This window comes from Lygodium microphyllum, chromosome 2, assembly GCF_053477565.2.
Source record: "Lygodium microphyllum isolate KBCC chromosome 2, Lygodium_microphyllum_v1.1.10, whole genome shotgun sequence".
Lineage (NCBI taxonomy): Eukaryota > Viridiplantae > Streptophyta > Polypodiopsida > Schizaeales > Lygodiaceae > Lygodium > Lygodium microphyllum.
Genome location: NC_141136.1, coordinates 24,780,556 through 24,803,359, shown reverse-complemented (window position 1 = coordinate 24,803,359; position 22,804 = coordinate 24,780,556). Strand labels below are relative to the sequence as shown.

Sequence of the window (22,804 nt, the reverse complement as noted above, 5' to 3'; positions counted from 1 at the left end):
TTTTGTACCGACATTTCCTGGCCAGACTGCAAGGACACGGCCTCCAAAGACAGCAACAACGAACACCGCATCTACATTAAATTAATGTAAAACAATGGTAATAGTGTATCAGATGTATACAATGTTGTTGAAAAGTTTTGCAATGTATGAAATATTTCTAGGTGTTGTCAAAATTGCAAAGGAAAATGATCATTTCATATCTTACTATTAGGTTTTTGATAGTCTATACTATTTTGAATCTTCTTGTTATTCTTTCAACACACTACAACAATGCAAGGTACCCATGTGCTACAAGTAATGGGTTATATAAACCCCGCATCTAGAAGCTCAGTAATTTCAACTTTCACCAAATTTATATACACCAAATTAGTCCTTCATTAACATTGGCATATGGGTTTTGACCTAGTTCTAAATCAATATAATGCTACAAAAGTTTAGCTTTGATACTTTATAAAGTCCTTATATGACCAAGCAAACACTCCAATATATGCTAGTGACACATCTTCAAATCTTTCCCGATCACTTGCATCCGATTAAGCCCCTAGATTAAGTATTTACATATCATAATTTCAACTTTAATTAACTCTACTTTAAGCTCTTCAACATACAATGAAGGTATTCTGCAAGGTCTAATCATGGGCCTGAAACAATTTTATCTTATGGTCTAATTCTCCTCAAGATGGTGGCAACTGAGGTTGATAGTTATCGATAAAACAAACCTTATAGGTATCTAGAAAATGCTTTTACGATGGAGTAAGAAGTGCACTCTTAGGATTCTCAACCTTGATGATATAAAACATGCAAAGCTTTGCTTTGTTTCCTAAGAGCATGTTTGGGCTATTGTTGACTATTGAAATGACTTGATTTTTTGGTTGATTTTTGTTATTTTTGTGGATTGAATGGTTGACTTTTGATTGATTTTGTACGTTGATTAGCTGTTTTGGAAGTGTTTGAGAGAGTTTTGGATAAGGTTGATTAGGTTTGAGAAGCTCATAATGTTTTTCAATGGAGATATAATGTTCTACATGTTCTACATGTTCTATTGATGTCTTGATAGTGTCTGATAGGTTCTGTTTTGTTCTTTTTTCCTTTTGTATGAGAGGTTGGAATGATGATCGATGGAGTTTGAGGGTTTTTGGAAGCTTTTTGAATGATTCTTGATGGTTTTAGTTGAGCTAAATGCTTTTTGATGATATTTTGTTAACCCTCTTCTGTAGAGCATCTGTCTTTATTCGGTCTTTGTTCTGTATGCCTTTGCAAGTGTTTTGTGGGATGAATGTATATCTTGGGAAAGAGTTCTAGCCTTGGGAAGAGATGAATACAAGTTCAAAATAGCTCAAAGAAGTGGCTGTGGTGACCTTTCATATCAGACATACCTCTTAGGAGGGGTATCCACAACCAAAGAGAGGCTATGGATTTTTATTCTTGATTATTCCAAAGTAACATTGAGAGAGAGAGCATGTGTGAGAGATAGCCAAATTTTCATGCAAAACAATGTATCTATGAGTGAGAGATCATAAAAGAGACTATGAAGATTATGAAATTATTGTGAAGATGAATATTATTTAATGATTTCTATTCAAAGTGAAGCATTTCTTTGTGTTTTCTTGATTTTCTTGATGAAAATGTGTTGAAGTTTTACTATGATAAATCCATGGGAGAATTGTTATATGATGTCGTGTGAAGATTTGAGAAGATTGGTGTTGTTTTTCTTTTTGTGGTTGATTGAAATATGAAGAACAATGGTTGTTGATGATACAAGATAGATTTTCTTGCCGTAAATTCCCCGTTTTCTTGGTATTCCTCTTGGGGTTCCATGTTTTTGATGGGCAACCGTTGAGAAAAACTGCCAACAACATGCATCATAAGGGTTTGAAAATTAAAAAAAAAGACATTGATGAGAGGAGAAGAATTCAATGGATGCTTGCAAAGTTCTTTCTACTACTAAAAAATTGGAAATTCTCATTTCCAAAGCCACTTTTTATAGGAAATTTATTCCACAATGGCAAAAACATATTACCATATTGATGCAAGCTCTATGTAGTGGACTATTTCGTGCAAGCTTGATGTGCATCTTGGTGGCAAGTTGTTTGGGAGGAAAGTGAAGAGTAGAAATAGAGAGAATGACCATCCATGGGAGATTTTACTTTCATTGAAGAGCTTCCAAACATAATCAAGTGGGAGATTGTGAAGAAACTTTAGGAAGAACGAGAAGGAAAAGAGTTAGAATCTATTCACGGATGCTCAACAATAAGATACTTGGGATGCTTGAAGCAGTGTCAACCTTCTGTTTGTTCAATTGGTGACCCATTGGAAGTTGATAGATAGAGTGTTCTTCACAACATACACTATTGAAACCATCAAAAGATGTCACTACTATGATGATGGCACCACAATGATGCTCAAAAGAATGAGTTTTGATACCTTCTAAACTGAACATCTTCCCCTTTGTAGTGGAATGAAAGATGAATTTAGAGACGTTGAAAAGAAGGAAGTAGAAGAAATGTTAGTAAGAGAGTCCTCTAGGGACTGAAGCCTCTCTACATCTACTCTATTGAGCACATACAAATTGGGTGGAGCTACCTCCCAAATGAATGATGTGATCAAGAGGCAAGCACTAGAACAAGTCCAGAGGTACATGAGAAGAGAGAAAACAAAAATCAAAGCCAAGAATAAGCTCGTAGCAGAAGCCTCCTTTGAGGCCCTTGCAATGCTCTTTATAGAAGTCCCCATGATGACTCAAGGTCCCCTTCCTAGTTAGATCCGTCCTAGAAATATTGATGACATGCCAAAGAATGTAGTCCCGTTGCTTGCCCATCTTTAAGGGAGAGTACAATGAAAAGTCTGATTTTCATGTAGCTGAGTTCATGGTAGCATGTGTTGCTAACAATGCCAAAACCCTCGAGCATTGGTTGGTGATATTCCCTGCTACTTTCAAAGGTGCGGTGTTTTAGTAGTATAAGAGACAAGCAATAGGAACTTTGGGATGACTTAAAGTTGGACTTCCTCACTAAATTCACGGGTGAAGGTTTTGAAGAAAGAATGCAATAGGAGTTTGTGAGCCAAAGTTAGTCCTCTGGTGAACGGGTGGAAGCATATGTCTCTAGATTGGAATCCATACTGAAGAGATGGAACAACCATCACTTAGATGAAGGCATCTACAAGGGAGTTTGTCTTAGAGGTTTACAACCAAAAGTTTATAAGTTTGTGGAATTGAGAAGACCAGTTAACTTGCAAGCTATAGTGGAAGGTGCAAGATTGTATAATGAAGTTGAAGTAAGGGTGTCAATGACCTTAGGAAGAGGAGTCTTACCTTCTCCTATGCTAGGAATGGTATACCCACCAAACACAGTTCTAGGGACTGTTTCCTACCCCTACCTACAGATGCAAACAATGTTGCAGTACAATGCACCGAATCCATAGTAGTCATAGATGACAATACCTCAAAGGATGGTTCAACCACAACAATAGTAGCCTCAAACAATTCCCCCAATGGCAACTTAACAACAATAGTGGAGCCCTACCAATTGGAACTAATAAGCCACAGTCTCAACACAGGAGCTCTAAATCATAATCAAAACAAAGGACCCTCTGGATCAACCCAATCACTCTATGTAGTGTTTACAGAGGCTTTCCAAAACCCTACTGGGAGTACTCCTAGAGAAGAAAATTTGAATGACTACTTGTCCAATTATAGAATAGCTGCAGACGTTGAAGGTGAATACTGCCAACATATCGAGTCCAGCAGGAGGTGGGAGAGATGTGATAAGATCTAATACTTGGAGTGGAAAGTGCCATCAAGCAGGACATTTAACCACTGAATGTACCTAGAAACCAATCATCTTTGGAGCATTCTGTTTGTAATGTTTAAGGAGGAACCATACAGAGGATATTTCCTCTTTGAAAGATATACATGAAAGAAGAAAGAAAGATGAAGAAGCAAGATTCAAATTGTTGGAATCCAAGATGACTACCCAGGATATCAAACCAAAATCAATAGAGTTCGGTCCTAATTTTGGCCCAAGGAGATTTTCCTCTCAGAGCTACAAAGGACAATAGTCTGGTTGTGGCCAGAGATCAGAAGTAGAGTGTTATAGATGTGGAGAAAAGGGGCATATCTCACCAAATTGTCTAAACCCTAGAAGGTCCATGGACTACAAATCCTTATGCAATCAATGCAAAGGAGAGGGCCACACTACAAAAGAATGTACTAGTCCAGCTTCTGTGAAAGCTACCACTGATACCCAACAGAAGACCCAAGGACATGCCTCCAACTTGGTGGAATTGGAAGTTATCGCAATAACACATGTCAAGAAAAGAGAATCAACAATTCCAAAAGAGAATGTTCCCTTTTCCAAAATGGTAAAGTTGAATCTTCAAAGGGGAAACATAATATTCTAGAATAGAATGATATAGTATACAGTCACCCAGTAGTATAGAAGGATACAGAGATAGATACAAAGATAGGACGAGAGGTTCAAGTGATAGAGGATGCCGAAGTACCTCCAATAGTAGAAGTGCAGATGTTGCCACTTCTAGAAGAAGGAGAGAATATAAAGTGGGGGTTGCCCCATTCTCTAGCCGATTGGAGAAGCATGTGGATCCTATCAAAGATTATGACTTAGTCAAAGATCTAGATACCTTCAAACCAAACCTAACATTCCGACAGTTACTGATATTGTCTCCTAGCTATCAAAAGAAATTCAAAAGCATAATAACAAGAAAAAGAGGCCTAAGGATTGCTCCTACCACTATCCCTAAATCAAATAAAGCCCCAAAATATGTAAAAGAAGTGGATGTGGCTAACATATTCTTGAATCCTAGTACCCCAGAGATCGGCATGTGGATTGAAAGATGCTTTATAGCAGACACATTCATTGATGGAGATTCATCAGTGAACATAATGATGGTTGTGACAATGAATGATTTAGGCTTGCAAGGTATGTAGCCTACATAGTGGCTTATAAGACTGGAAAACCTAAGTAGAATTAAGTCTTTGGGCATTTTCCCATATGTGGAGACAACCCTTGCTAGAAGAGATTATTGGCTGACCTATATGGTGGTAAAACTAGATTCCTACGGGGCATCATATCTTTTTCTACTTGGAAGACCACGGCTTTTTGAAGCAAGGGCACGTATGGCTTGGTTCAAAGGAGCCCTAACCTTACACAGAGGACCCAACAAAGTTGTATGGATCCACTTCAATTGAAGTCTTAATAGACTCTTCCAATGAAAATGAATGGCACATTAGGAGACAAAGAGGCTGTCAAACAAATCTTTCCCAAGAAAATAGAAGCACAATCCCTAATAGTGCGAATTGTAAGCCAACTCCCGAAAGAAGCAAAGTCTTTGTCAATGGATGAATACCTATTGCTTGAACCGAAAATGACTTTTGAAGTCACCTCTGACAGTGAGATAGAGGCATGGATGTACTGTTCTCCCTATTACATGGTCGTAGCATAGACAAAGATAGAGACATAAGTAGAAGAAAAGATAGAGGATACAACAGAGAATCTATTCTTCTCTTATAGAGTCCCTATAGAGGCAAAGACAGAGTCTGAAGAGGATGAAGATGACATTGTAGAAGAAGACTATGAAAGTGAGCTAGAATAATCTATCCTACTCGCAAAAGGCAAAAATAAGGAAGAAGTTCCAGAGGCTACATAAGCTAAAGATCCCATGTTGTTAGATAGAATGACTATGGTACCCTTTGGACAGAGGTTAATGAGTCACATCATATACAAAATATCCACACAAAATGGATTAAGTAGAATAAGTCTTCCTTCAATAGTTGTTATTGTTGCTCGAAGTTACCCTTCTCAAGAGAGGATGATGATGATGCACCTTGCCAACAACCACCAGTTCGGTAGCCCAAGAAAAATGTTAAAGGTCCCTGTTGTGTGATAGTCTTGGAGGCAACCTTAGAAGAAGAGTACTTGAGCCAAGAAGTAACTAATTTTCAAACCAAACCCAAAACAACAATGATATCATTTCAGCATCCTAAGGAGTCAGCCCACTAGCCCTCATTGAAAGAGAAAGATAGTTCCAGTGGAGTATCAGAATAGGAGATCACTCCCTTGAAGGAGCCGGATCTCTACCTAGAAGCAGTCCATGGGACCTTCATTTGTGAAGTGGAAAGTAAAAAGAAATTAATGTTCATGGACACAATGGTATTGAATGTTACCCAAAGGTGGGTAGTATCAATCTTCTAGAAGATGAGTTATCGGTCCTGCTACATGACCTTTTGAAGGAGAAATTGGACATGTTTGCATGGTCCTATAAAGATCTAAAGGAGGGGATTGATCCCAGGGTGTGCCAACACCACATCGACTAGAGCCCGATGCCAAACCTGGCATATTGATTAGAGTTGTTGATACATTATTATATTCAGGAGGCAAACTTTTTAAGTAGAACACCAATGCAAACATCTTCTCCCATTTTAATGTTGATTCCTGTAAGCTGGGTTAGAAGTCCTTCCATGTAATTTTGATGTGTGGCAAGTGATGTGCTGGACTTCATTTCAAGCCTGAAAAATTCAATCAAAAGACCATATTTTGATGACTTATACTGTGCACCAAACAAAGTGTCAAGTCTCTTCCATGTATCCTGTGAAGTATCACAGTTATCCACATGGTGGATATAGCTATCATCTACCTCCAATTTTGATAACGGCCTAAGCCTTATCATCATTCTTTTGCCAAGTGAATGCAAGGTTGGGATCATGAGGCTTCTTTTATTTTCTAGTGTTAATGGCCCAGAGGCCATTCTTCATCAGGATGAGTTTGATGCGGGTTTGCCAGATGTGAAGAAACCGGCTCCTTTGAAGTGAGCTGTTGGAGAGTCTTTTCCCATGTTGGATTTGCAGGGATAGTAGTAAATCAACTCTTGAGTTTTATCAGTGGAAGAGCATATTACAGTGTGCCAAGAGACACAAGTAATGACAGTGTGAAAACACACTATGTAAAGACTATGCCTAAGTTGATGTAGAACTTGAATCTTCTTAGTTTGGGGTCATCGATCCTTCTTCAACCTTTCCTAGTCCTTCCCCTTCTTGATTTGATGCTGGGATAGTAGATCAGAGTGGCAATGGGTTGCTCCAGGTGGCAGGAAAGAGAAAATGATGAGATTTTTGAGTTTAGGTGAAAATGGCTATGCAGTCACAAGTAGGGTTTCTGGAGGCAGCCTGGTTTTTCTGACATTGCAAGAGCTATACTTGATCATTTTGAAAAAAATTTATACGAAAATGAAGCTTGAATGATGGGCGATCAATGCCCTATGGTGGTTGTCAACATCGCGAACTATAGTGATGGTGGCAATAGTACAAATGGCAGTAGGCACATTCTGGGCAACGACCATGAATTTTGGCAATGTTGAGCTTTGGAGTGGCCAATGTCAAGGTGTTATGTGATAGCAAGCTTTGACCTAAGCAAAGACACAATATTTAGAAGGAAGATTCCAAAGATATGACCTCTATGATGAGATATGAAAGCTCCAAGTACAACTAGTCCTGTCTCGCTATGGTAGTCACAAGCTTGACTGAAGATGAAGTTGAAAAAATGAAGTCCTGAGCTAATGGGCAGAGATGATTGGAGGTGAGAAGAGACTGGAGAGGTAGTGCCATGCTTGGTTGAGCTCTGATACCATGTGAAAAGATGCGGGATCTAGAGCATGGAAGATGCGGAAGTTATGAGAGCAACAATGATGACGAAAGATCCAAGACCAGACATCAATAAGACATCATGAGCATATAGGCTCTGTAGCCTCCAAATAGAGCATCCATAGACATCAGCTGTATCCCAAATACAATTCAGGAAAGCGAAGAAATATCCCAAGTAAGTTTCGGGAAGCTAGATGCAAGCCAAGACAAGGCACTAGTAACAATTGGCTCCAAATAATGTAACTAGCATGTAGTAATGGCATAGGCCAAGCATGTCAAGACCGATCAGACATGCATGCCATATGTACATCTAAGACAGAGCATCAAATGCATTACAAAGTCAAGCTCAAGTGAAAATAAAGATCTAGAACCAAAGACAAGCTCGATGTCATACCCCGAACGTCAATACTTCATTGCATATCCCAAAGACATAGCCCAAAACCAATATGCATAACCAAAAATGAGATAATAGGCTTCATCCCATTGTAGTACAACAATGATTTATTGTTCAAAATTGAGTATTTTTAGTAAGAAAATCAGTCCAAAATGATGGCATAACATGTGCCTTGCATCCCCAAACAATCAGGCATCAATAGGTAGCAAACCAGTTAAGTAGAGGTGCCTAAACAAGCATAGCATTAGATGCCGATGTTACTTTTGCATAAGATGACTGTGGGACTGTTGTAAATAGTCCGAGGAATGTACAGATCAGACCCAAATCTGATGCCAATGCTCAAGGAGGCTTCAATACATGTTAGAGATCATTGCCAAGTGCATTGCCAAGCCCGAAGAAGCATGATATAGCCATCAATGAGGAGTAGGTGAGCTACTATAGTGTGCTGTCTAGATCAACCAAAAAAATGGCACAAATTTGTTGATCTCTTCTTCTACTCCTATGCATACATGTGGCCTCAATGGTAGTGGTTAGAGGCTCCAAGGGGTGCCCATGGAGGCCCACAACAAGCCTCAAGTGCCCAAATGCAAGAGGGAGCAAGACGCAAGCTCCAAGGGTTTGAGCTACCCTCATTGACTGTAACCTGAGAACTGAATAAAAGCACTAAAAGAACTCTTTAATACCTTTGTAGTAATGCCTTGAGGGTGCCTCAATAGGCCGAGAAGGTGCTCGGGAAGCCAGGGAGTTACGAGAGCTTGGGAAGGTTGGCTATGGCTGCCGAGAAGGAGATCCAATGCTGTAGGTATTTGAATGGAAGCTAAGAATTCCAGAACCAAACTAGGGAAGTCGGGAAGTCTTGCTCTGATACCAGTTGAAAGGTGAGAAGGATCAAAGCTTGCTTGGAAGTGAGCTATGGCGGAGAGCAAGAGCAAGAAGAGAGAGAGACACAAATGGGAACTTCAACACTCACAATGCGTGATCAGGCCTTCCTTTATTCAAACTGTCACTAAAAGAATAAAGTGAGGATGATGGGCGCCCAAGTGTGTAATGGCCGGTATTGTCAGTGTAGTAATACATGAGTGGCTAGCCAGAGGTGCCTTTACCCCCAACATGGTATTGTCCAAAAGCTATATATGCATGTACTTGACACTCATTTCAATGATATAGTACTATCATCCAGTGTTACTCAAGATTGTGTTTATGAGTCCAAGTTAATATATCTTGGAACCTAATTCAATTGAGTTACAATTATTTATATCAATCATGTTTTATATTTATAATCTCCATCCCCCATAGCTTGCATAGCTCTAGATCCGTCTTTCTCAATGGCATCAGAGCCACGGCTCATCTAGGTAGCTAGTGGTGTGATTTCTTTTTCTTTGCAAGCTCTATAATTTATCCATTTTTAATTCTCTCCTTGTACAAGTCCACTCGCATTCCAATCTCTCAAGCCTTCTTAACCTAGCCTCTGCAGCTTTGTCTCTTTGAGACCTCACTCAATTTGAAATTGATGTTTGAGATGGTTTTTTGAATCTCTCTCTCTTAGGTTGCAACTCTTGCACAATTTGAAGTTATGCAGGGGACACTCGCTCGAAGGAGCCCATTTCGTCTACCATCGTCTGCTTCAATCTCGTTCCAGCCCGATGTGTTATCAAAGATATCCTCCTTGAGTCTTAGGCCTCCCAAATGTTAGATCCCCATGAATAGGAGCTGACTACATGGATGGGGGGTTTGTAGAGGGGTCTGGCATGGGAAGAGGTGGAAAATGGAAGATTCAAGCTAGATTAGAAGCCACAAACCAAGGCAACAACAAACCTATTGGTCCTCTACCTAAGTCACCCAATGGTCAGTTTCTCATAGAGATATTGCAAAGCCATCTCCATCTCTTCTCTGTAGTTTCCGAACAGCAACTAGAGAGTCTAGAAGAAGCAAGAGAGGCTACCTATGGTCAAAAAAAGGCTTCCATAGTGGGAACTAAGTTTTCTTATTGCTTGGGTGAAATGACTTCTTCGTGTTTTTGGTTGCTATGGAGGAAGCGGCAATTACTGTGGCACGTAGAAGAGCCAATCATGTACCCTGCCCATAGGCGGTAGTGCTTATCAAGATTGTGGGAGAGAAGGAAGGAGTCTTGCTTGTAGCTTTCTTGCTTGCACAATGGGAGAATACACACATAGGTGGAGGCTGAAAACAGTTTTCCTCTTCTTAGTTGTGTAAGCCAAAAAGAACTCAAGTACATAGAAATAGAAGAACCCAATGGGTCTCAAACCAAACTCAACTAACTAAGGTGGCATGCTAGCTGAGCCATGAACTAGAGTAGATAAGGATAGCTGTCATCTAGCTATTATTCATGGGCGGTGTACCAACCGCATTTGCAGCTAACAAGTCGGTGACATAAATGCACAACGGTCACCCTGGCATATCACGAGTGGAGCTCGATATCTCAACACTCCCCCTCGAGCTCAATCCCAATTCCTGCACACCAAGCAGGTCTCTGAACTTGTGTAGCTTCTCTATGCCCAATGCCTTCGTGAATATGTCAGCTACCTGATCCTCTGTGCTGACATAAACTAGATCAATAAGACTTAGTAAAACCCTCTCCCACACATAGGGATAATGCACCTCAATGTGCTTTGTTCTAGCATGATAGACTAGGTTATTTGCCAAGTGTATACTACTCATGTTGTTACAATAAATGACAACTGGCCCATCTATAGGCTGATGCATATCATAAAGTAGCTTATGCAACCAAGCTATCTCATATACAACCATTGCTGCGCCCCTGTACTCAGCCTCTGTGCTCGAAAAGGCAACTGTAGGCTGTTTCTTGCTGCTGCAAGTGACTGCAGCACTCCCAAAAGAGAACACATATCCACTGGTAGATCGTCTATCAGAAATACTACCAGCCCAATCAGCATCAGTGTATCTATGCAACTGTATTTGAACCCCAGTCTCATAAACTAGTCCATACTGCAATGTGGACTTCACATACCTGAGTATGCGTCTAGCCGCATCCAAATGTGGTTTCCTTGGAGCCTGCATAAACTGACTTACCAATCCAACAACATAGCTCAAATCTGGCCTGGTAATAGTCATATAAATTAAACTTCCTATTATGCATCTATACATAGTAGGGTCTTCGAGAAGCTCACCTGTATCTGTGCTCAGCTTCACATTCTGCTCCAAAGGAACTGAAATAGGCTTACAGCCTGTCATCCCATATTTGGACAACATGTCCAATCCATACTGCCTCTGCAAGAGCCGTATCCCACTTGGTGATCTAATCACCTCAGTGCCCAAGAAATAATGCAGCTCTCCCAAATCCTTCATCTCAAAAATTTGCTTCAATAGCATTTTCACATGAAGGATATCTTCATCACTGTCACCTGTCATAATCAAATCATCAACATAAATGACAAGTAGCATAATACCTTTCTCTGTTTTTCTCACATAGAGTGAAAAATTTGCCTTGAAAATCTAAAAGCCAATAGTGACAAGATATTGTCCTATCTTGTCGGACCATGCTCTAGGTGCTTGCTTCAAGCCATACAAGGCTTTCTTCAACCTGCAAACAAACTCAGGATGAACAGCATGCACATAACCTGGTGGCTGCTCCATATATACCTCTTCTTGCAAATCACCATGCAAGAAGGCATTCTTTACATCCATCTGATGTAAAGACCATCCCTTTGATGCAGCCATATCAATGACTGCTCTTACGGTTGCCATCCTTGCAACCTGACTGAATGTTTCTTCAAAATCAATGCCATATGTTTGTGCATACCCCTTGACTACTAATCTTGACTTGTATCTATTCACAGAACCATCTGCATTGTTTTTCACCTTATAAACCCACTTACAACCAATTGCATTCTTATCTTTAGGCAAAGGTACCAATTCCCATGTAGCATTTGCTTCCAAGGCATCCATTTCTTCATCCATGGCTTTCTCCCATTTTTCTTTTCCCATGGATTGCTCAAAAGAAGTGGGTTCTGGTTCCTGTATCACTTTGACCATATATGCATAGTGAATGGCTGTAAATCCATCATATTTCAGCCTATCCACAAGATACCTAGCTCTGATAGACCTGCGCAAAGTAGGTTCACTCCCAGGTGCTCTCAAAACATCCATGGTCTTCCTTACTCCAGGTGTAATAATAGAAGGAATACCCAACTCATCATCAATACTCTGTTCTGAGCCACTGGATTCACCATCCACATAAGAGTGACCTGCATTCACATCAAACATGGGCTGATCTACCTTTTGTCAAGATTGTGGGAGAGAAGGAAGGAGTCTCGCTTGAAGCTTTCTTGCTTGCACAATGGGGGAAGACACACAAGGGTGGAGGCTGAAAACAGTTTTCCTCTTCTTAGTTGTGTAAGCCAACAAGTACAAAGAAATAGAAGAACCCTATATATGGGTCTCAAACCAAACTCAACTAACTAAGGTGGCATACTAACTGAGCCACGAACTAGAGTAGATAAGGATAGCTATCATGTAGCTATTATTCATGGGCGGTATACCAACCGCGTCTGCGACTGACAAGTCGGTGACATAAATACACAACGGTCACCCTGGCATATCACGAGTGGAGCTCGATATCTCAACACTCCCCCTCGAGCTCAATCCCAATTCCTGCACACCAAGCAGGTCTCTGAACTTGCGCAGCTTCTCTGGGCCCAATGCCTTCGTGAATATGTCAGCTACCTGATCCTCTGTGCTGACATAAACTAGATCAATAAGACCTAGTAAAACCCTCTCTCGCACATAGTGATAATGCACCTCAATGTGCTTTGTTCTAGCATGATAGACTGGGTTATTTGCCAAGTGTATACTACTCATGTTGTCACAATAAATGACAACTGGCCCATCTGTAGACTGATGCATATCATAAAGTAACTTATGCAACCAAGCTACCTCACATGCAGCCATTGCTGCACCCCTGTACTCAGCCTCTGTGCTCGACAAGGCAACTGTAGGCTGTTTCTTGCTGCTCCAAGTGACTGCAGCACTCCCAAAAGAGAACACATATCCACTGGTAGATCGTCTATCAGAAATACTACCAGCCCAATCAGCATCAGTGTATCCATGCAGCTGTATCTGAACCCCAGTCTCATAAAATAGTCCATACTGCAATGTGGACTTCACATACCTGAGTATGCGTCTAGCCGCATCCAAATGTGGTTTCCTTGGAGCCTGCATAAACTGACTTACCAATCCAACAGCATAGCTCAAATCTGGCCTGGTAATAGTCATATAAATCAAACTTCCTACTATACGTCTGTACATAGTAGGGTCTTCTAGAAGCTCACCTGTATCTGTGCTCAGCTTCACATTCTGCTCCAAAGGAACTGAAATAGGCTTACAGCCTGTCATCCCATATTTGGACAGCATGTCCAATCCATACTGCCTCTGCAAGAGCTGTATCCCACTTGGTGATCTGATCACCTCAATGCCCAAGAAATAACGCAGCTCTCCCAAATCCTTCATCTCAAACTTCTGCTTCAATAGCATTTTCACATGAAGGATATCTTCATTACTGTCACCTGTCATAATCAAATCATCAACATAAATGACAAGTAGCATAATACCTTTCTCTGTTTTTCTCACATAAAGTGAGAAATCTGCCTTGGAAATCTGAAAGCCAATAGTGACAAGATACTATCCTATCTTGTCAGACCATGCTCTAGGTGCTTGCTTCAAGCCATACAAGGCTTTCTTCAACCTGCAAACAAACTCAGGATGAACAGCATGCACATAACCTGGTGGCTGCTCCATATAGACCTCTTCTTGCAAATCACCATGCAAGAAGGCATTCTTTACATCCATCTGATGTAAAGACCATCCCTTTGATGCAGCCATAGCAATGACTGCTCTTACGGTTGCCATCCTTGCAATAGGATTGAATGTTTCTTCATAGTCAATGCCATATGTTTGTGCATACCCCTTGACTACTAATCTTGCCTTGTATCTGTTCACAGAACCATCTGCATTGTGCTTCACCTTATAAACCCACTTACAACCAATTGCATTCTTATCTTTAGGCAAAGGTACCAATTCCCATGTAGCATTTGCTTCCAAGGCATCCATTTCTTCATCCATGGCTTTCTCCCATTTTTCTTTTCCCATGGCTTGCTCAAAAGAAGTGGGTTCTGGTTCCTGTATCACCTTGACCATATATGCATAGTGAATGGCTGTAAATCCATCATATTTCAGCCTATCCACAAGATACCTAGCTCTCGTAGACCTGCGCAAAGTAGGTTCACTCCTAGGTGCTCTCAAAACATCCCTGGTCTTCCTTACTCCAGGTGTAACAATAGAAGGAATACCCAACTCATCATCAATGCTCTGCTCTGAGCCACTGGATTCACCATCCACATAAGAGTGACCTGCATTCACATCAAACATGGGCTGATCAACTTTCTCTTTTCCTTTTCGTGATACCTGCATACCACTATCTGCATTGCTTTGAGAGGAATCTCCTGATCTCAATCTGCCTGTCCATGGCGAAGAATGTGAACCACTGCTAGAGGACGCTCCAGGTCCACTAATATTTTGTGACAGCTGCTGTGAATTTTGTGCAGCATTACCATTTTGTGCATCTACATCATCAATCACATTTACTGGTTTATACTAGCTACTCATCTCATCAAAAACAACATCTCTGCTCACTGTAAACTTACGAGTAGAAGGGTTATAGCATCTATACCCTTTTTGCTGCAGAGAGTAACCAATAAAGATGCACTTCTCAGCTTTTGGATCCAACTTGGATCTCAGCTCATCTGGCACATGTACATAGGCAATGCAACCAAAAATTTTCAAATGAGAAATATCTGGTTTCCTACCAGTATACCTCTCCTCTGGAGTCATTCCATGTATTGCTGCAGTGGGAGTCCTGTTCATTATGTAGACTGCTGCTTTAGCCCAATAAAAATCTGGCAAGTCTTTTTCATTGAGCATGGCACGAGATACCTCTCCAAAAATGCATGTTTTTCCTTTCTGCAATTCCATTTTGTTGTGGGGTATAACTGCATGAATATTGCTGCTTTATGCCATGCTCCTGCAAGAACTTTGCAAACTCATTTGAGAGGTACTCTCCCCCTCCATCTGACCTTAGGCATTTTATTTGCAGACCTGTTTCTTTTTCAGCCATAGCTTTAAGGGTTTTGAAATGCCCAAAAACTTCACTTTTCTTTTTCATAAAATACACCCAAACTTTTCTACTATAGTCATCAATAAAAGTGACAAAATAATGATAGCCTCCAAGAGATGCAGCTTTAGTAGTCCACACATCAGAGTGGATTAATTCCAATGGCTTCTCACTCTCTTGAACATGTCTAGGAAATGGTTTCCTTGCCTGTTTTCCAAACTGACAGGCTTCACATACCTTATGCATTTCTGCAACCTTGAATTTTGGCAATCCTGCAACAATATTTTGGGCCTGCATTGATTTAAGTTGCTGTACATTAACATGACCAATGCGTTTATGCCAGATATCAATATCTGCAACTACACCGGTCCCATGTGCAAACATTGCTGCACTCAATTCAGACATGTCTGCATCCAAAGTAAACATTCTGCCCTTCTTCTTTCCTTTTGCTATCAAGCGACCTTTATTTTTCATATCCTCAACAAAGCATCCATGAGGATTAAATCTGACCTGCAAGCCCTGCTCAACCATTTGACCAACAGAAACCAGATTCTTGGTGATATTCGGGACATGAAATACATCCGACAGGTATTTCTTTTTCCCATCCTGCATAGACAAGGGAATTTTTCCAATCTGCACAATAGGATGTGCAGTATCATCACCAGTCTCCACAAATCCTGGTTTTTCCATTTTCCTTGCATCCTCCATCCATTCTGCATGACTTGTCATGTGGTTTGATGCACCTGAGTCAACATACCATACATCGTTGCTTTCTTCTGCACTTGTCACAGAATTGTTCATGTGCTGCACCATGAACAAATGCTCATTTCTGTCATCACCCTATCTACTAGAAGATGCATAATTCCCTTGTTGCAGTTTTCCATTCATGATGTCATTCTGCTTTTTATAGCAGTCTTTAGCCATATGACCCATTTTACCACAGTAGTAGCATTCAACATTACTGTTTACATTTTGGCCTCTCTGCCATCCACCACGACCTCTTTGGCTCCCCCTGCCTCTAGAGTTACCACGTCCTCCTCCATAGGACAGGTTTTCTTGATTTTGTTGCATATTCTGATTTCTACCACGGCCTCCAAATCGGCCTCCTCTACCTCTACCTCTACCTCTTCCAGCATTTGAGTAGAAGACAGCTTCTTTTGAAGTTCCTCATGAAGAAGATGCACCACCATTTCTCTGCTCCTCAGAAATTAGAAGAGCAATCAACTCCTCAAAATCAGGAAATCTTTCACGAACTGAAATGGATGTCCGAAACTGCGCATAATCCTTTCCTAGACCATTCAAGGTCACAGAAACTAAATCATCATCTTCCACTGGTGACCCAATGGAAGCAAGTGCATCTACAATCTTCTTCACCTTCATATGGTAGTCGTTGATGCTCATATTTTCTCTTTGCACATTGTGCAACTCTTGCTTGAGCTGCATTTTCCTGGCTTGCGTATTTGTGCTATACATTTTTGACAAAGTATCCCATGCCTCCTTTGGCGTACTTGCATCCTGAATATGCACAATCATAGAGTCTGAAATGCTGATAGACAGCCAATACATAACTTTCCTGGCTCTCTCATGCCATGCTTTAAATGCCTGCATTTGCTGTTGATTGGGAACATCAGGAAGAACTGGTTCTTCTTCATTTCCTGCAACAAATTCCCAATATCCTTTTCCCATAAGGAAATTTGTCATTCTAAACTTCCATGCTTGGAAGTTGTTCTTGTCAAGCTTTTCAGTGACAATCTGTGAAAGAGAATCAGATGCCATTACAGAAGACTGCAAAAAATTCTGTCACTGCAAAAAACACAGCTTCATCCTCACAAGGGCAAATCTGCAAAACTGGCGAAAGTGGTATTTGACCACACAGTCACTTCCTAGTGACGATTTTGCATAAACAGAAACCAAGGATGATTCTGTAACTCCCAATGTCTCTGCGCACAAGCATACGATGCAATTTCTGTGGTAACTTTTCACCGACCTGTAGAACAGTGGTCGCACAGCATAAAACATGGCTTTTTCCTGAGTGCGTGCAGAAAACTTCCGCCTCCAAAACAGGCCCCGAAATGGCCTCAAATAAAAAAAACAGGGCCGCCAAGAGCTAAAGCTCTTGCCCGCAGCATATACTGCCCTCTTGCTTCAGCGCGAAGGGCGTCTCAACCTGAGACAATGCACTCCTGCAATTTCCGGCTGTGCTACCTGCAGAGATCTGCTCCCAAAACAGAAAATGAAAGGAACACTGCTCCTCTTACCAGAACACCGCGAGCTTGGCTTGCTTTCTTGAGCTCCTTACCACGAACAAGGCTCTGATACCATGTCAAGATTGTGGGAGAGAAGGAAGGAGTCTCGCTTGAAGCTTTCTTGCTTGCACAATGGGGGAAGACACACAAGGGTGGAGGCTGAAAACAGTTTTCCTCTTCTTAGTTGTGTAAGCCAAAAGAACTCAAGTACAAAGAAATAGAAGAACCCTATATATGGGTCTCAAACCAAACTCAACTAACTAAGGTGGCATACTAACTGAGCCACGAACTAGAGTAGATAAGGATAGCTATCATGTAGCTATTATTCATGGGCGGTATACCAACCGCGTCTGCGACTGACAAGTCGGTGACATAAATACACAACGGTCACCCTGGCGTATCACGAGTGGAGCTCGATATCTCAACACCTTTTCTTTTCCTTTTCGTGATACCTGCATACTACTATTTGCATTGCTTTGAGAAGATTCTCCTGATCTCAATCTGCCTGTCCATGGCGAAGAATGTGAACCACTGCTAGAGGATGCTCCAGGTTCACTAATATCTTGTGACTACTGTTGTGAATTCTGTGCAGCATTACCATTTTGTGCATCTACATTATCAATCACATTTACTGGTTTATACCAGCTACTCATCTCATCAAAAACAACATCTCTGCTCATTGTAAACTTACGAGTAGAAGGGTTATAACATTTATACCCTTTTTGCTGCAGAGAGTAATCAATAAAGATGCACTTCTCAGCTTTTGGATCCAACTTGGATCTCAACTCATTTGGCACATGAACATAGGCAATGCAACCAAAAATTTTCAAATGAGAAATATATGGTTTCCTACCAGTATACCTCTCCTCTGGAGTCATGCCATGTATTGCTGCAGTGGGAGTCCTGTTCATTATGTAGACTGCTGTAGCAACTGCCTCAGCCCAGTAAAAATCTGGCAGGTCTTTTTCATTGAGCATGGCACGAGATACCTCTCCAATATGCCTGTTTTTCCTTTCTGCAATTTCATTTTGTTGTGGGGTATGACTGCATGAATATTGCTATTTTATGCCATGCTCCTGCAGGAACCTTGCAAACTCATTTGAGAGGTACTCTCCCCCTCCATCTGACCTTAGGCATTTTATTTGCAGGCCTGTTTCTTTTTCAACCATAGCTTCAAGAGTTTTGAAATGCCCAAAAACTTCACTTTTCTTTTTCATAAAATACACCCAAATTTTTTTGCTATAGTCATCAATAAAAGTGACAAAATAATGACAGCCTCCAAGAGATGCAGCTTTAGTAGTCCACACATCAGAGTGGATTAATTCTAATGGCTTCTTACTCTCTTGAACATGTCTAGGAAATGGTTTCCTTTCCTGTTTTCCAAATTGACAGGCTTCACATACCTTATGTATTTCTGCAACCTTGAATTTAGGCAATCCTGCAACAATATTTTGGGCTTGCATTGATTTAAGTCGCTGTACATTAACATGATCAATGCGTTTATGCCAGATATCAATATCTTCAACTACACCGGTCCCATGTGTAAACATTGCTGCACTCAATTCAGGCATGTCAGCATCCAACGTAAACATTCTGCCCTTCTTCTTTCCTTTTGCTATCAAGCAACCTTTATTTTTCATATCCTCAACAAAGCATCCATGAGAATTAAATCTGACCTGCAAGCCCTGCTCAACCATTTGACCAACAGAAACCAGGTTCTTGGTGATATTCGGGACATGAAATACATCCGACAGGTATTTCTTTTTCCCATCCTACATAGACAAAAGTATTTTTCCAATCTGCACAATAGGATGTGCAGTATCATCACCAGTCTCCACAAATCCTGGTTTTTCCATTTTCCTTGCATCCTGCATCCATTCTGCATGACATGTCATGTGGTTTGATGCACCTGAGTCAACATACCACACATCGTTGCTTCCTTCTGCACTTGTCACAGAATTGGTCATGTGCTGCACCATAAACAAATGCTCATTTCTGTCATCATCCTGTCTACTAGAAGATACATAATTCCCTTGTTGCAATTTTCCATTCATGATGTCATTCTGCTTTTTATAGCAGTCTTTAGCCATATGACCCATTTTACCACAGTAGTAGCATTCAACATTGCTGTTTACATTTTGGCCTCTTTGCCATCCACCACGATCTCTTTGGCTCCCCCTACCTCTAGAGTTACCACGTCCTCCTCCATAGGACTGGTTTTCTTGAGTTTGCTGCATATTCTGATTTCTACCACGGCCTCCTCTACCTCTGCCTCTACCTCTTCCAGAATTTGAGTAGAAGACAACTTCTTTTGAAGTTCCTCGTGAAGAAGATGCACCACCATTTCTCTGCTCCTCAGAAATTAGAAGAGCAATCAACTCCTCAAAATCAGAAAATCTTTCACGGACAAAAATGGATGTTCAGAAGTGTGCATAATCCTTTCCTAGACCATTCAAGGTCACAGAAACTAAATCATCATCTTCCACTGGCGACCCAATGGAAGCAAGTGCATGTGCAATCTTCTTCATCTTCATGTGGTAGTCATTGATGCTCATACTTTCTCTTTGCACATTGTGCAACTCTTGCTTGAGCTGCATTTTCCTGGCTTGCGTATTTGTGCTATATATTTTTGACAAAGTATTTCATGTCTCCTTTGGCGTACTTGCATCTTGAATATGCACAATCATAGAGTGTGAAATGCTGATAGACAGCCAGTATATAACTTTCCTGGCTCACTCATGCCATGCTTTAAATGCCTGGATTTGCTGTTGATTGGGAACATCAGGAAGAACTGGTTCTTCTTCATTTCCTGCAACGAATTCCCAATATCATAAGGAAATTCGTCATTCTGAACTTCCATGCTTGGAAGTTGTTCTTGTCAAGCTTTTCAGTGACAATCTGTGAAAGAGAATCAGACGCCATTACAGAACACTGCAAAAAATTCTGTTATTGCAAAAAACACAGCTTCAGCCTCACAAGGGCAAATCTGCAAAACTGACGAAAGTGGTATTTGACCACACAGTCACTTCCTAGTGACGATTTTGCATCAACAGGCAACAAGGATGATTTTATAACTCCTAATGTCTCTGCGCACAGGCATACGATGCAATTTCTACAGTAACTTTTCATCGACCTGTAGAACAGTGGTCGTATAGCATAAAACAGGGCCTTTTTCTGAGTGCGTGCAGAAAACTTTTGCCTCCAAAACAGGCCCTGAAATGGCCTCAAATAAAAAAAACAGAGCAACCAGGGGCTTAAAAGCCTTCTCCCACAGCATATACTGCCATCTTGCTACACCGCGAAGGGTGTCTCAATCTGAGACAATGCACTCTTGCACTTTCCGGCTGTGCTACCTGCAGAGACTTGCTCCCAAAACAGAAAAATGAAAGCAACACTAGTCCTCTTACCAGAACACCGCGAACTTGGTTTGCTTTCTTGAGCTCCTTACCACGAACAAGGCTCTGATACCATGTCAAGATTGTGGGAGAGAAGGAAGGAGTCTCACTTGTAGCTTTCTTGCTTGCACAATGGGAGAATACACACACAGGTGGAGGCTGAAAATAGTTTTCCTCTTCTTAGTTGTGTAAGCCAAAAAGAACTCAAGTACATAGAAATAGAAGAACCCAATATATGGGTCTCAAACCAAACTCAACTAACTAAGGTGGCATACTAACTGAGCCATGAACTAGAGTAGATAAGGATAGCTGTCATCTAGCTATAATTCATGGGTGGTGTACCAACCGCATCTGCAGCTAACAAGTCGGTGACATAAATGCACAACGGTCACCCTGGCATATCAGGAGTGGAGCTCGATATCTCAACAGTGCTTGCCACAAGTAGGGAACGGCCATGGCTTCACAGAGAAGATTCGTTTCATGGTCATGAAGCTCCACAGGCATGACCAGTCCATAGAAGGAGAGAAAGAAGCAAAAAAGGATGACAAGCCCCTAGCCAAATGGGAACCATCTGTAGAAGGCTACATCAAATTCCTTATAGATAATAAGGTTGGATATGATATGATGGAAAGCATCGTGAATAAATCTCTACATCATATCTATGCAGAATTTAGAAACACTAATCTCTAGAAAGGTCTGCACGTCTTTGAAAAGTCCTAGAATGGTTTAAAAGTCACGGCTAGGATATTCCTGAACCTAGTGAAGTTGGGCTGTCTTATTCAGCTTATCTGGATGAACTTGCTGAAAAGGATCCTCCTGCTTTTATTTGTCACTTCTACAATGTGTACTTTGCACATTCAGCAGGGGGACTGAAGATAGGAAAGCATGTTTCTGATAAGATACTTGGAGGTGTTGAATTGGAACTCTATATATATGATGGTGATCTCAAGGAAATATTGGCTGGTGTAAAAGAGAAATTGAACAAAGTAGTTGAGGGCTAGACAAGAGAACAAAAAAACCATTGTCTTGAAAAGGACAAAAGTCTTTCAAGAATTCAAGCAAACTCCTACTGTTCAAGAATGTGATACCAAGCCATGTATTCCAATAAGTCCCAAAACCATCCAAATAAAAATGTATCCATCTTGTATGCCCAAAGAAATGTAAGGACCTCATAAGGCCAAATGGAACTCCAAAATCCATGTATCCCAGGAACCATGTAATGGTTCAACAAGTCGTGTCAAATCACAACAATGTACCTATTTGTAACCATCTCAAAATCACTGAGAAAAAGAACCTCACAAATAATACTAGAGCACAAGATAATGAAGGACAAGTCAAGATGAAGAGTGTGAAGAAAAGACCAAGAAGATCAAGGACATCACCAAAGGATGCTAAAGAAGAAAAAGAAAATTGAAGAAGATAAAGAAATTTTTGCTGCTCAGACAATAAAGAATTTTCCTTAGTGGATCATGTTGTTTCCCATAGTGGATGTAACAAATCATACCATAAATGTAAAGTTTCAAACCTTAACTTGGGGAAAAAGCCAGCAAGGGTAGGAACTCATCATTTGAGGGGGGTGTGGAGAAGAGATTTCCAAAATCCCATAAGCACAAAGAGGAAGAGTGGTACTATCCAAAAGCTATATATGCATGTACTTGACACTCATTTCAATGATATAGTACTATCATCCACTGTCACTCACGATTCTGTTTATGAGTCCAAGTTAATCTATCCTGGAACCTAATTCACTTGAGTTACAATTCTTTATATCAATCATGTTTTATATTTATAATCTCAGTCCGCCATAGCAAGTATAGCTCTAGATCCGTGTTTCTCAACATGGTATCAGAGCCATCGCTGAGCTAGGTAGCTAGTGGTGTGATTTCTTTGTCTTTGCAAGCTCTATAATTTGTCCCTTTTTAATTCTCTCCTTGTACAAGTCCACTTCCATTCCAATCTCTTAAG

The 22,804-nt window shown here is 40.8% G+C and overlaps 1 pseudogene; it reads left to right on the top strand.

Moving 5' to 3' along the window:
* Positions 1–4,840: 4,840 nt before the first annotated feature.
* Positions 4,841–21,947, top strand: LOC148039549 (heme oxygenase 1, chloroplastic pseudogene; annotated as a pseudogene).
* The last annotated feature ends 857 nt before the right edge of the window (positions 21,948–22,804 follow it).